The sequence below is a fragment of the Apium graveolens genome, chromosome 5 (assembly GCF_009905375.1).
Source record: "Apium graveolens cultivar Ventura chromosome 5, ASM990537v1, whole genome shotgun sequence".
NCBI classification, from domain to species: Eukaryota; Viridiplantae; Streptophyta; class Magnoliopsida; order Apiales; family Apiaceae; genus Apium; species Apium graveolens.
Window position 1 is genome coordinate 26,016,088 of NC_133651.1, and position 12,665 is coordinate 26,028,752.

The following is a 12,665-nucleotide window of genomic DNA, read 5'->3' on the forward strand; positions in this document are numbered from 1 at the left end:
ATCACATAATTATAATCACATCAAATAACACATACTTTATTGACTTAATTACGTCGTAAAATTCTCAGTCGTCACAATCTACCCTCCTTAAAAGGATTATGTCCCCAGAATCTAATCTAAGCAACTAGATGGGGATACTTTTCTTTCATTTCGCTTTCTAATTCCCAAGTCGATTCTTCGACTAATGGATTTCTCCACAACACTCTAACTAGAGGTATAACTTTATTTCTAAGCGTCCTTTCTTTTTGATCCAAAATTCGCACTGGCTGTTCCACATAGGACAAATCTGGTTAGATTTCCACTGCTTCCAACTCGATCACATGGCTCGCATCAGCATTATACTTCTTTAGAAGAGATACATGAAACACATTGTGCAGATGTTGCATTTGCGGTGGTAGCGCCAATTCATATGCCACTTTCCCAACTTGTCGCAATACTTCAAATGGTCCAATGTACCTTGGACTCAGCTTTCCTTTCTTTCCGAAGCGAGTTAAACCTTTCCAAGGAGATATCTTTAATAAGACTTTGTCTCCAGTTTCGAATTGCACATCTTTCCGTTCTTGATTTGCGTACTTTGCCTGTCGATCTTGAGCTGCAATTAATCTCTTTTGAATCGTTTCAACCTTTTCCTTCGTTTGCTGAACTAGCTCTGGGCCAATTAACTTGCGCTCACCAACATCGTCCCAATAAGTAGGGGATCTACACTTTCTTCCATACAATGCTTCATAAGGCGGCATGCCAATACTCGCGTGATAACTGTTGTTGTAGGAAAACTCAATTAAGGGCAAATGATCATCCCAATTTCCTTTGAAATCTATTGCACAGGTTCGCAACATGTCTTCAATCATCTGGATTTTCTTTTCACTTTGTCCGTCTGTCTGCGGATGATATGCCGTACTCATTTTCAATTTCGTTCCCAAATGATCATGGAATTGTCGCCAAAATCTCGAATTAAACCTTGGATCTCTATCAGACACGATAGATACAGGAACTCCATGACGCATCACGATCTCATCCAGATACAATTTGACCAACTTCTCTAATGAAAACCTTTCGTTTATTGGCAAGAAATGTGCTGACTTTGTCAATCGATCGATTACCACCCAAATCGCATCGTGATTTGACTTGGTTTTAGGTAATCCTACCACGAAATCCATCGCTATATGTTCCCATTTCCATTCGGGTATGTCTAGTGGCTGAAGCAATCCGCTTGGCCTTTGATGTTCCGCTTTAACTCTTTGGCACATGTAACATTTACTTACCTATTCCGCAATTTCCTTTTTCATGTTTGGCCACCAATAATTTTCTTTTAAATCCTGGTACATCTTTGTACTTCCAGGGTGAATTGAAAATCTCGAGTTATGTGCTTCTTGCAAAATCTCGTACTTTAGTTCCATGACATTAAGTATCCAAATACGTGAGTTAACACGGTATATCCATTTTCCATCCTTTTAAGCTTTAATTTCTTCTCCCGTCAACTTATCCTTTTCGCGATTCATCACTTGCTCTTGACAGCATCGAATCTTTTCCAAAATCTTGGGTTGAAACAGCATTGCATATATAGCTTCACCTCCATATTCTGGAGTCTGCACCTCTATTTCCATCTTGTCAAAGTCCTTGATTAATTCTTCCGATGATGTTAACATATTCAACCTTTCTTTTCGACTTAAAGCATCAGCTACCACATTTGCCTTTCCAGGATGATAGTTTATCGCACAATCATAGTCTTTAATCAATTCCAACCACCTTCTTTGTCGTATATTCAATTCTTTCTGAGTAAAGATATACTTTAAACTTTTATGATTCGTATAAATCTCGCACTTTTCCCCGTACAAATAATGCCTCCAAATCTTAAGGGCAAACACAATTGCTGCCAATTCCAAATCGTGCGTTGGATACTTTTGCTCGTGCGGCTTGAGTTGCCTTGACGCAACAGTTTTGTCAACGGAACGGCAATCTTTGAGAAATCTTGCACAAATCTTCTATAGTATCCGGCTAATCCCAGAAAACTTCTGACTTCCGTCAGAGTCTTGGGTCTTTCCCAATTCATTATAGCTTCTATCTTGGCTGGGTCCCCTTTAATTCCTTCTTTATTGACTACATGACCAAGAAATTGCACTTCCTTTAGCCAAAATTCACACTTTGAAAACTTAGCATACAGTTTCTCTTTTCGCAGAATTTCCAAGGAAATCCTCAAATGCTCCTTATGAACTTCTTCCGTCTTTGAGTAAATCAGTATATCGTCGATAAACACAATAACAAACTTATCCAAATACTGCTTTAATACTCTGTTCATAAGATCCATAAATGCAGCTGGCGCATTCGTCAAGCCAAATGCCATTACCGAAAATTCATAGTGTCCGTATCTCGTTCGGATCGCTGTCTTGGGTATACCTTCCGCTTTGATCTTTAACTGATGATACCCAGATCTTAAATCAATCTTTGAAAAACACGAAGCTCCTTTTAACTGGTCAAACAAGTCATCAATCCGCGGTAGAGGATACTTATTCTTGATCGTCAACTTATTCAGTTCGCGGTAATCTATGCACAACCTCATACTTCCATCCTTTTTCTTTACCAATAACACCGGTGCGCCCCACGGGGATACACTCGGTCGGATTACTCATTTGTCCAACAACTCTTGCAACTGAGCTGCCAATTCCTTTATTTCGACCGGCACCATGCGATAGGGAGCTTTCGACACTGGTTCCGTACCAGGAGCCAAGTCAATCGTAAACTCGATCTCTCTGTCTAGAGGTAGTCCAGGCAATTCATCAGGAAATACATCCGGAAAATCTCTTACTACCGGAATATCCTCGATCTTCACAGATTCTTTCTCCACGTCCACGACATGAGCCAAATAAACTTCGCATCCTTGACGTATTAATCTTCTTGCCTCAATAGCCGTTAGAAATTTCTTCTCTTGCCTCTTTCCTTTAAATATCACTTCCTCACCATCCTTGGTTATTAACTTCACCTTCTTACTTTTACATTCTATTTGCGCCTCATGGTTTGACAACCAATCCATTCCTAGTATAACCTCAAATTCTCCTAACTTAAAGGGAATTATGTCAGCAGAAAAGTGTCGACCTTCTATAGACACATCACAATCAGGACAAATCTTATTAACAACAACTTTCTCTTGATTTGCAACCTCTATAATCATATTAGGCTCTAGAGGGTACGCAACACAATTTAACTTATCAAGAATACTTTCAGAGATAAAAGATCTAGTTGCTCCAGAATCCATCAAAACTTTTACTTCTACTGAGTTTATAACAAGCATACCTGCTACCACGTCCACCTCTTGCACCGCATCTTTCATTGTCATGTTAAAGGTTCTAGCTCTGGGTTGAGCTGATGGGGCTGGGAGTGACGGCGGTCCAGCAATTCTGAGAATATTAGCCTTCTGCACAGGCTCCTTGCAAATCTTGGCCATATGGCCCACTTTGCCACACTTGAAACATGTCGAATCAGGCTTCCTTACTCTATTTGGACACTCTAAAGAATAATGTCCCTTCTGGTTGCACTTAAAACACGTTATATCCATCTTATTACACCTCCCCGGGTGTCTCTTTCCACAGTTCCTGCATTCTTGCATCTGGGGTCTACTATCCTTCCCCGGTTGTCCAGCTTTATGGAAACGGTTCTTCTGAGCTCTATTACCGGGTCTAAACTTCTGGAACTTTTGGTTTTGACTTCCACCATTCTTCCCAAACTTCCCTCTGAACTTTGAGCTTCCTTGCTCTTGCTCGGAGCTTTCAAACTTCCTCTTTCTTCCTTCATTTTCTCTTCGGGCAGCTTCCCGCTCACCTTCCACTATCATTGCTTTCTGAACCAAAGCAGCATAATTCTTAATCTCCAACATTGCTATTTGACTCCTAATCCACGGCTTAAGTCCCTGTTGGAACCTCTTAGCCTTCTTCGCTTCTGTATTCACGTACTCAGGTACGAATCTTGACAATTCCGAAAACTTCACTTCATATTCCGCTACTGACATTTCCTCCTGTCTAAGATCCAGAAATTTCATTTCCAACTGATCTTGCATATAGCTTGGCAAATACTTTTCCAGAAACATCTCGGTGAACTTCTCCCAAGATAAGTCTTTGCCTTCCAACAACGCCTTAGAAGACTCCCATCAGAAACTTGCTTCATCTTTCAGATAATAACTTGCGTACTGAGCTTTCCTGTCATCCTTAACTTCTGCTAACTCAAAGGCTTTTTCCATTTCTCTCAACCACGACTGCGCGTTAATTGGGTCTGGTAAACCTAAGAACTCTGGGGGATGAACAGATTCAAAGTGCTTAAAGTTTCCAACTTTAGGGGCCACAGGTTGTTGCAAAAGCTGAGCAAGTCTACTCATCATAGTGGTTTCTGGGTTTATTTCTGGGTCTTGGGTGGGGATTTCTTCTTCTTGGTGATCTGGTGAGTTGGCCATTTCTTACAAACCTGATTGAGCAATTATTTAGCAATACGATGGCATGGCATATATATAACAACAGTTTCTATGTAATCTCTTTTGCGGGTTTTAAGTTTTTACCCAATTTTGCACATGCAATCCTTATTAATACATAATTCTCATATCAGTGTTGTTTTATCATGGCACAAAACAGGGTTTTATGATCTTTAAACATGGTTATACGAAAACATGGTATTGAGAACAATTTATAAGATAATCAAGGTACACAATGGAAAGCAAGACAATGGATTTATTTAGGCAAAGGGTACATAGAGATAATTATGGTTATCATAAGTTCTGAGATAAGGTACAGTAAATAGCAGGGTTAAACAGAGGAAAAACTGAAAAACATCCCCCTATCTACCCCTAACTTCCAACTACTACTACTACTACAACACTAATCTAAATACAACAAGATAAATGAAAAAGGGATCCCGGCATCTGACCAAGTATCCCAAAGCCTACCGGCGCTGAAAACAACAATCTACGGGCTCAACCAACAGTCCCGTCTAATCATCTAGAATCTCTCTCAACACAACCAACATCCAGCAAATGATCTTATGCAGCCTCCGGGCCTCAGCATCAGCATCACTAGTGGATGGTCCCTCATCCAATCTCCTCCTAGAAACCTGCTCCACCATCTGAATCCTAGCTCTCCACTCCTCCATCACCACTAAAGTCCTCTGCATAGAATCCCGAATCAACCTATCTACCAAAGCTCCCAACTCAGGAATGCGGGAGTACACAAAGTCTCGATCTTGGGCTAACTTGCCATCAACACTGACAGGAACAGTCTTAGGCATCTCGGACTCTGGCTCAGGGGAAGGGGTCTCTGAATCTGGCCTCAAGGGTGAAATCTGCATGGGGATCTCACTACTCTCAGAAGGGTCCTCCTCTTGGTCTGAACTAACATACACAGGCCCCTCTGGAGAGGGTGGAATGGGGTCCACAGGGGTACCAGTCAAACTAATCTCTGAGTCTGAATCACTACCACTACTAGGATCCTGAGAGAAAACACAAAACAGCAACCAATAGACAATGTTAGGATTAAATAAAGCTTCCAGCTAACTCACACCCTAACTCTAGTTTCCGCTTTACCAATCAACACTTTCCTTAGACTATACCTAATAGTCTAACTCAACTCTATATGAGCCGAACTCTCTCGCGATATAGATATATTCCCCAAATACCCCTTTTTATTCCTAACTTGTCTCAGGGACTAGATCTTGTAGCTCTGATACCAACTCGTGACGCCCTCAATCTCGGGGTTAGGAAATGAGGACTCACACACCTCTAATCTAATAATTAAATATGCATAAACCCCGATTAACTACTAACAGGATCAACAGGATAAAGTATGAGACAAGATTACAACTACCAATCACAAAATATAACTTACAGGCCCAAAATATTAATAAATAACCAATATCGATTCCGGCTGGGAATCGATAGATAACCCATTGTATCTTTATACACTTCTTTCTAGGCGCAAGCTCACTCATAATTACCACTACCTGCTCTGGCAACCGAAAGCCCTCAACACGGTAGGGACCACCAGGTACGCTCTTACGAGCAGTGCGCCTAAGCCTGGCCATCTTCTTGCTTAACTGTCATGGTTAGATTAAAACAAAACAAATGAGTATAAAACTCAGCAAGTAACTTTATAGCAGTTCTACAATATCAAATCACAATATGCTTTACCAACTCAGGGCATTCTACTTTATTTGATCTGGGTGGCAGATTTCCATCTTTTGGGTTAAGGAAAGGTTTCTGAAGAAAAGTGTGGGGCTTTCAAGGAACAAGGCTCAAAGCAGGACGAAAGCCGACATTCATCATAAATCATTAAAGGATCAGAATAGATCTTTCAATAGAGGAAAGCAACAATATTTCAAGATATAGAATCAATCACATGATCAACAATTTCAAGAATCAGGGTTCTCGAGCTTTAAGCTCCATAATAACATAATCAACTCTTTTCAAAGCATTATAAAACATTTTCATTTCCAAAAATCAATTTACTGAACAAAAGTTTCAGTTCCCTTTTTAAATAATCAATTAGAACCCTTGATTGGATTACTTTTCTTTTCATTTCATTATGTACGGGTGATCAGCCCGTACCGACCTCCATCCGGTCATTAAGGTACCAATCGACATAATTTCAGCCTTAAGTTGGACTAGCCCCGCTAGCATCTTACCATAACTGGACTAGTCCCACTAGCCTCTTACGTCCCAATCCAATCCATCAGGAATTCATTTGGAAAACCTTGAGTTGGAAAAACAAGTAGGTTCTCAAAAATCCATTTTATCATTACCAAGCATTTGAAATCATTCGGACTCTTTCAAGTCGAAACTCATTCTTAATTCAGATTTTAAGGAAACAAAGTTCAGGGAGTGATTCAAAGATACGCAAGGAACAATTCATAAGAATTCTGTATCAGGGATAACAAAGCACTAAATTAGAAGGATCAACATTGGTTTAGGGATCAATAGGGTGATCAAGAGAAACAGGGTATCATTAAACATGGTTAACAAGAATAATCAAAAGGTTCAATACAATTCATGGCTTAATAGGTAACTTGAACAGAAAGGACAAATTATCAAAGGGTGAAATCAATAGGATTATCAGTAACATATTATCAAGAACAAGGGTACTTTAAATCAATATCAGGGTTTCATAAAGCAAGGGTTTCATACTTAAACAGTTCAATACTCTACATGGTATGAACAACATTCTCTTTATATCCATTTACACAACTAATCAGAGTTACTTGCCTAAATTTGCTTTCCTGGAGGTTGAACTACTACCACCTAGTAAATCCTTTCCTTTCCTAGTCTGAATGCCCTCACGCTCCGAATCTACAATAAAACCAAAACCTTAATTAGATTCTCAACTCTCGTTCCCGGAACGATCACTCTATACGATAACTCGATTATATCCTTGACTCGAGCATACAAATATAGCTTATACATATAAGCACATAGCATATCTGTTTTTCGTAACTTTTATATCCTTATATACTTAACAATCGAAGCACACTTGCTTATTCTTAGCTATTTCTCAAATCACATTATTATAACTCTTACGAGTACAAGATTTATTCACAACCAAATATTTACGTCCATACCTATCACTTATATCTTTTAAAATCAATCAACTTAGTTCCCTTTTTCTTTTGTTCCTTAATTCGAACCACATACTACAATCAAGCAAAAAAATTCATAGATATAACTTATACACCTTCAATCATCCTTTTGATCATCAAAACCAAGTTTTTGACTTTTAATCCCTATGGCCTATTCGGCCTTATCACACAAAATCAACCAAATACGCACTTTAATTCACATAAACACATAACTCATTCAAAACCATTAAAGAATCATTCTCCTTTCTTTTAATCATAAAAATTTGAACCATAATCATATATATACAATCAAATTTCTCAAAATTACACCATGCATCCTTATTCTTAGCATAATCCAACTTTTAAACTAACACCCTTTTCTTTATCAACAACCATTTGAACCAAAACATACCTACATGCTCGCATGCAATTCAATTTCAACTCATCATTATATCAAACACTTCATTTTTATCAATTAAACGAACTAAACTTCTAAACACAATCCAAGAATTCGAATTTCACCTAAATCACAACATGCATCCACTTATTCATCAAATTAATCCCTTTTTAACTCAATTCCCATTCGGCAAAAACTCAAATTTACATCTCAAGGACAAATCAATGACATGCATATCTTGATCTTCTTTAAAACTAACATGCAATCACTTTTAGGCCATATAAACTTAGTGTTTACCAAGATTAACTCACAAAAATCAAATTCCTCTTCTTATTAGCATAAAATCCGAACCTAAACTTAGCATGCAACAATAATTTCATTCCTTTTTAATCTAATAACAATCCATAATCACTTTAAACAAGTTAACTCAAATCAATATCTTCAAAGATCAAAACCATTTGAGTTTTTCAAGAATGACACATGCAATAATCGAAATAAGTGTTTGGTATAGTAGAGCTCACTTTTTAACATCATGGCTCACCACCGGTTCACCGGAGTTCATCACCGGTGGCGGTGGCATCTCGGTGGTGCCCTCATTCGAGGGTTTCCAACCACGAAACCCCCAATTTCCATCAATTACGCAAAATAACTAACATGCACATCTTTTTTATCATTTGTTTACAAAGAATCAAGCTTAAACAAGATGTCATCAACAACAATAACAAGAACCAAGTGGTTCTCGGGTGAACACACACACACCGAGCACACACATCACACACACATCGACATGCAAGTGGGTATACACACATGCACACACTTCTACCTACATATAAGTGTTTAGCAAGAAGATTTAGGGATGATTGGTGAGTTTGATCAAAGAAAAGAGAGGTATACCGAGAGAGATTGAAGAAAGCCGAGAGAGAGAGAGTGTTCGAGTGAGAAGGAGAGAAAAGAGAGAAGAGAGAAAGTGAAAGCACGGGAGCAAGAAGAAGAAAAAAGAAAGGGAGTGATTTTATATATCACTCAAAAACAAGGGCAATTTGGTAATCTTCTAATTCCTTTTTCACTCTTACTTGTCCCATCTTTTTACTAAAATAAAATAAGGATTAAATATAAAATATATCTCTCTCGGGAAGTCGAGAATTATTGAAAATGACATTTTTAATACGTAGGCCTCAAAATTAGCTTTTTAACCATTACTCATAATAAGATTTTGAGCGAACGGTTGATTTTATATGAATTTCGCAAACTTGCTTTAATAATAACATTTTTCACATAAAATTAATTTAAAAATGCAAAGATCAACAATCAAATTCACTCATCATTTTTAAAAAGTCTCTAGGACCACTACGAAGATCACAGAACAAATCCCATATTTTTATCTTACTCGAATGATTTTATAAAAATGCACGAAGTTAATTAAACCTTTATTTAAATCACGTAATTCCTTTAAAATTCATAAAAACTGTCACAGATCACATAGCCATGCACACAGACAATAACCTCACATATATAGTCACATAATGACTCAAGTCTGATCATAGAATCTATCCCTCTTTAATCTTTATCCTCTTTTACGTGTACCGGGTCACGTTCAGCCTAACGGCCCGACGCTCAGCGTTTCGATTACGCTTCTTATTCTCATTATCAATCAACACGTCACTTAGGACAAAATACTTTATTACTCATTCATTTCTTTCAATCACACATAATTCATATTTTATATTCTTTAATTCCTTACTAGGACGGGTTCCGTTCTACCTGACGGCCCGACACCACAGCTATACTTCTATGCTGACTCTTTAAATTGGAACGTTTATATCCACGCTCCTAAACTCTAGTGTACATAAAAGATAATTAATCAGCACTTAATCACATAATTATAATCACATCACATAACACATACTTTATTGACTTAATTACGTCACAAAATTCTCAGTCGTCACAAGAGGACTGCCTCATCTGGAATTCAGAGGATGAAAAATGTGAGGCATGTCAGAAAGAGAAGTCAAAGACAACATCACATCAAGTAAAGATATACCTCAGTGATGGTGGTTGACTACTCTTATGAAACAAAGTTGTTGTTTGTGCGTTCTCAAGACAAGACATCACAGATGGTGATCGATCACATCAAAGAAGATCAAGCTGGAAGCAACTGTAAAAGAATTGATCTTGTGATTAGATAATGGGACTGAATTCAAGAAGCATTTCTGATTAATATCTGTAACATCAAGAACATTCTGAGACATATTCAGCACTGGGAGCTCCGTGTCATGATGGAGTGGTACAAAGGAAGAACCAGAACTTGATTAAAGCTGTAATAGAGATATCAAGCTAATCAAGACTTTCTAAATACCAAAGGGCTGGAGCAGTCAAAACAGTTTGCAACAAGTAAGATCAAGTCTTGATCAAGGTGTATACATGAAGACCACTAATGAGTCAATGGCCAACATAAGCAAACACTGGATAACCTGAAAGTGTTTGGAGAGAATGTTCTACAGAAGCAAACAATGAAATGTTTTCAGTTGTTTGAAGATCTTGGCATTTGTAGCTATGACTTGTGAGGATATTCTTCATGGCTACTCAGTTGAGTCTACAACCTACATGGCATTTATGGTTGATCAATAGAAGATGATTGAAAGTCTAAATGCATAGTTCAACAACTCAATGCTACAAGCTGTTACAGGAGAAATTAATGGTATTGATGATTCATATCCAAGCAGTGGAATGGCAGTGTATAATACAACTCATTATTTCAATGAAGCCACTCAGCAAGGGTAAGGATTTTCAGGAAGTCCCAGCAACAGCTTAGGGGGAGCAAAAAAAGGATCAACTAGTCAGATACAATACCACAGTGAAGATCAGAGGACACTAAAGAACATATCTGCTGAGATAAAGGGTTTGATGTCAAGTCTATTCACAAAGTCTAGTTCTTAAGTGGTCTAGATGGTGGAGTAATGATTAGCAGGGCTACTAAGTGCGAATGATTATTTCTCTAGTTTTCTATCTGAAGAAGAAACTAAGAAAGTTACAGAAGCTCTGATAGATCCGAATTGATTGGGTGATTGCAAAGCAAGATGAGCTCAATCAGTCAGCAAGCAGATTAAAGGGAAACTGGTATCCAAACCAAATGACAACTTTGTAATTGGTACTAGGATAACTAGAAGTCAATACTGGATGACAATGGCATTGTTACGGGAGACAAGTCCAAACTGGATGCTAGGTTATTATCAGGAAGCAGTATCTGATAGAAAGCACCAGTGACGAGACTTGAGGATATTACGACATATCAGGTACCCGATGCACATTACACTTGGAATTGGACTCTAGTAGATGTGTACAAGTGTACTCCTGGTTGGTGAGTCAAAGGCAGTAGTCAATGTACAACAGTTCATGGACTTTGCAGTTGCAGATCTATTGGACTATGTATATCTCTTCTTCACAAGCTCACTTCAGGTTGGTATGAACTAGTATACTACTCAAGAAATCGTCAAGGACATGGTATGACCCTCTAACTGAAGTTATAGTTAAATATGAACTAGTAGAGTTGTCATATTAATAACTCTCTTATCACTAGGCACAAATTTAATGTTATATATGTGTAGTGATATAATGTTCTCAAGATGCCAAAGTACAAGGTTCCAAGTGGATCTTAGAGAATCCAATCTTATAACTATTAACAAGATTATTAGATATCTTAAGGGGTTACCAACTCTTGGAGTATAGTACCCTAAAGATATTGTGCTTAACATGTTTGGCTATATAGATTACGCAGGTTGTAATAAAGACGGGAGAAGCATCTCTGAAGCTGTCAACTTAAGTGACAGGAGAAGCCTCTCAGGAAGCTGTTAACTTCGTGGAAGAAGATGGATTTCTTAATGATGAGAAATAACTTCAACTCCAGCAACTTTGTGGAACCTCTAAGTCAGGGCACCTTCACACCAGGTATCATTTATCTCGAGAGCATGTCTTTTAGTCAAAGAGTCACTTACAGAAACATTTATTAAATCACTTGATAAAGTTAATTTTTCAAGACTGGTTTGTAAGTGTGGGATATCATTCATTGCACATTAGTTGAAAATCTCATCTGAAAGAAATTCTCAATATAAGTTCACAAGTATTAAATCTTCAATATTTAAAGGACTTGTGAATTTATCAGTAATCCAGTACCTCGTACTTAGTGCTACTATCTTGATTATCATGATTACAATGTCATATACATTTGTGGTAGTTAAGTATTATAGCATTAAGTTTGAATACTATTTTAATTGATTTAAATTATGACTGTAGACAATTCCATTCTATATCAATCTCATAATTTAAATTATATTATAATAATATACAAAATAGTTATTTGTATCATGTACGAATAATTGTGGTACTTTTAGTATTACTGATATTATTTAGAATTTTTGTTCCAAGTAATCAATGCTTATTTCTAAAATCATTGATATTGAAAGTTGAAGTATTTTCTAAGTCATGCGTATAAAACTCTCAATATTTTATATGCTTAGAAAGTATTTCTAAAATTACTAATTATCCAGAGAGTGATTGCCATGTATATAAGTCATATATTCTATTGGTGATTATTCAAGGATACTAGTATCTAACTCATAGATATTTGGTATATATTTATTTTATATTTATTTTGGGTTGTTTGGATTATAGATATTGAAGCAATTCAATG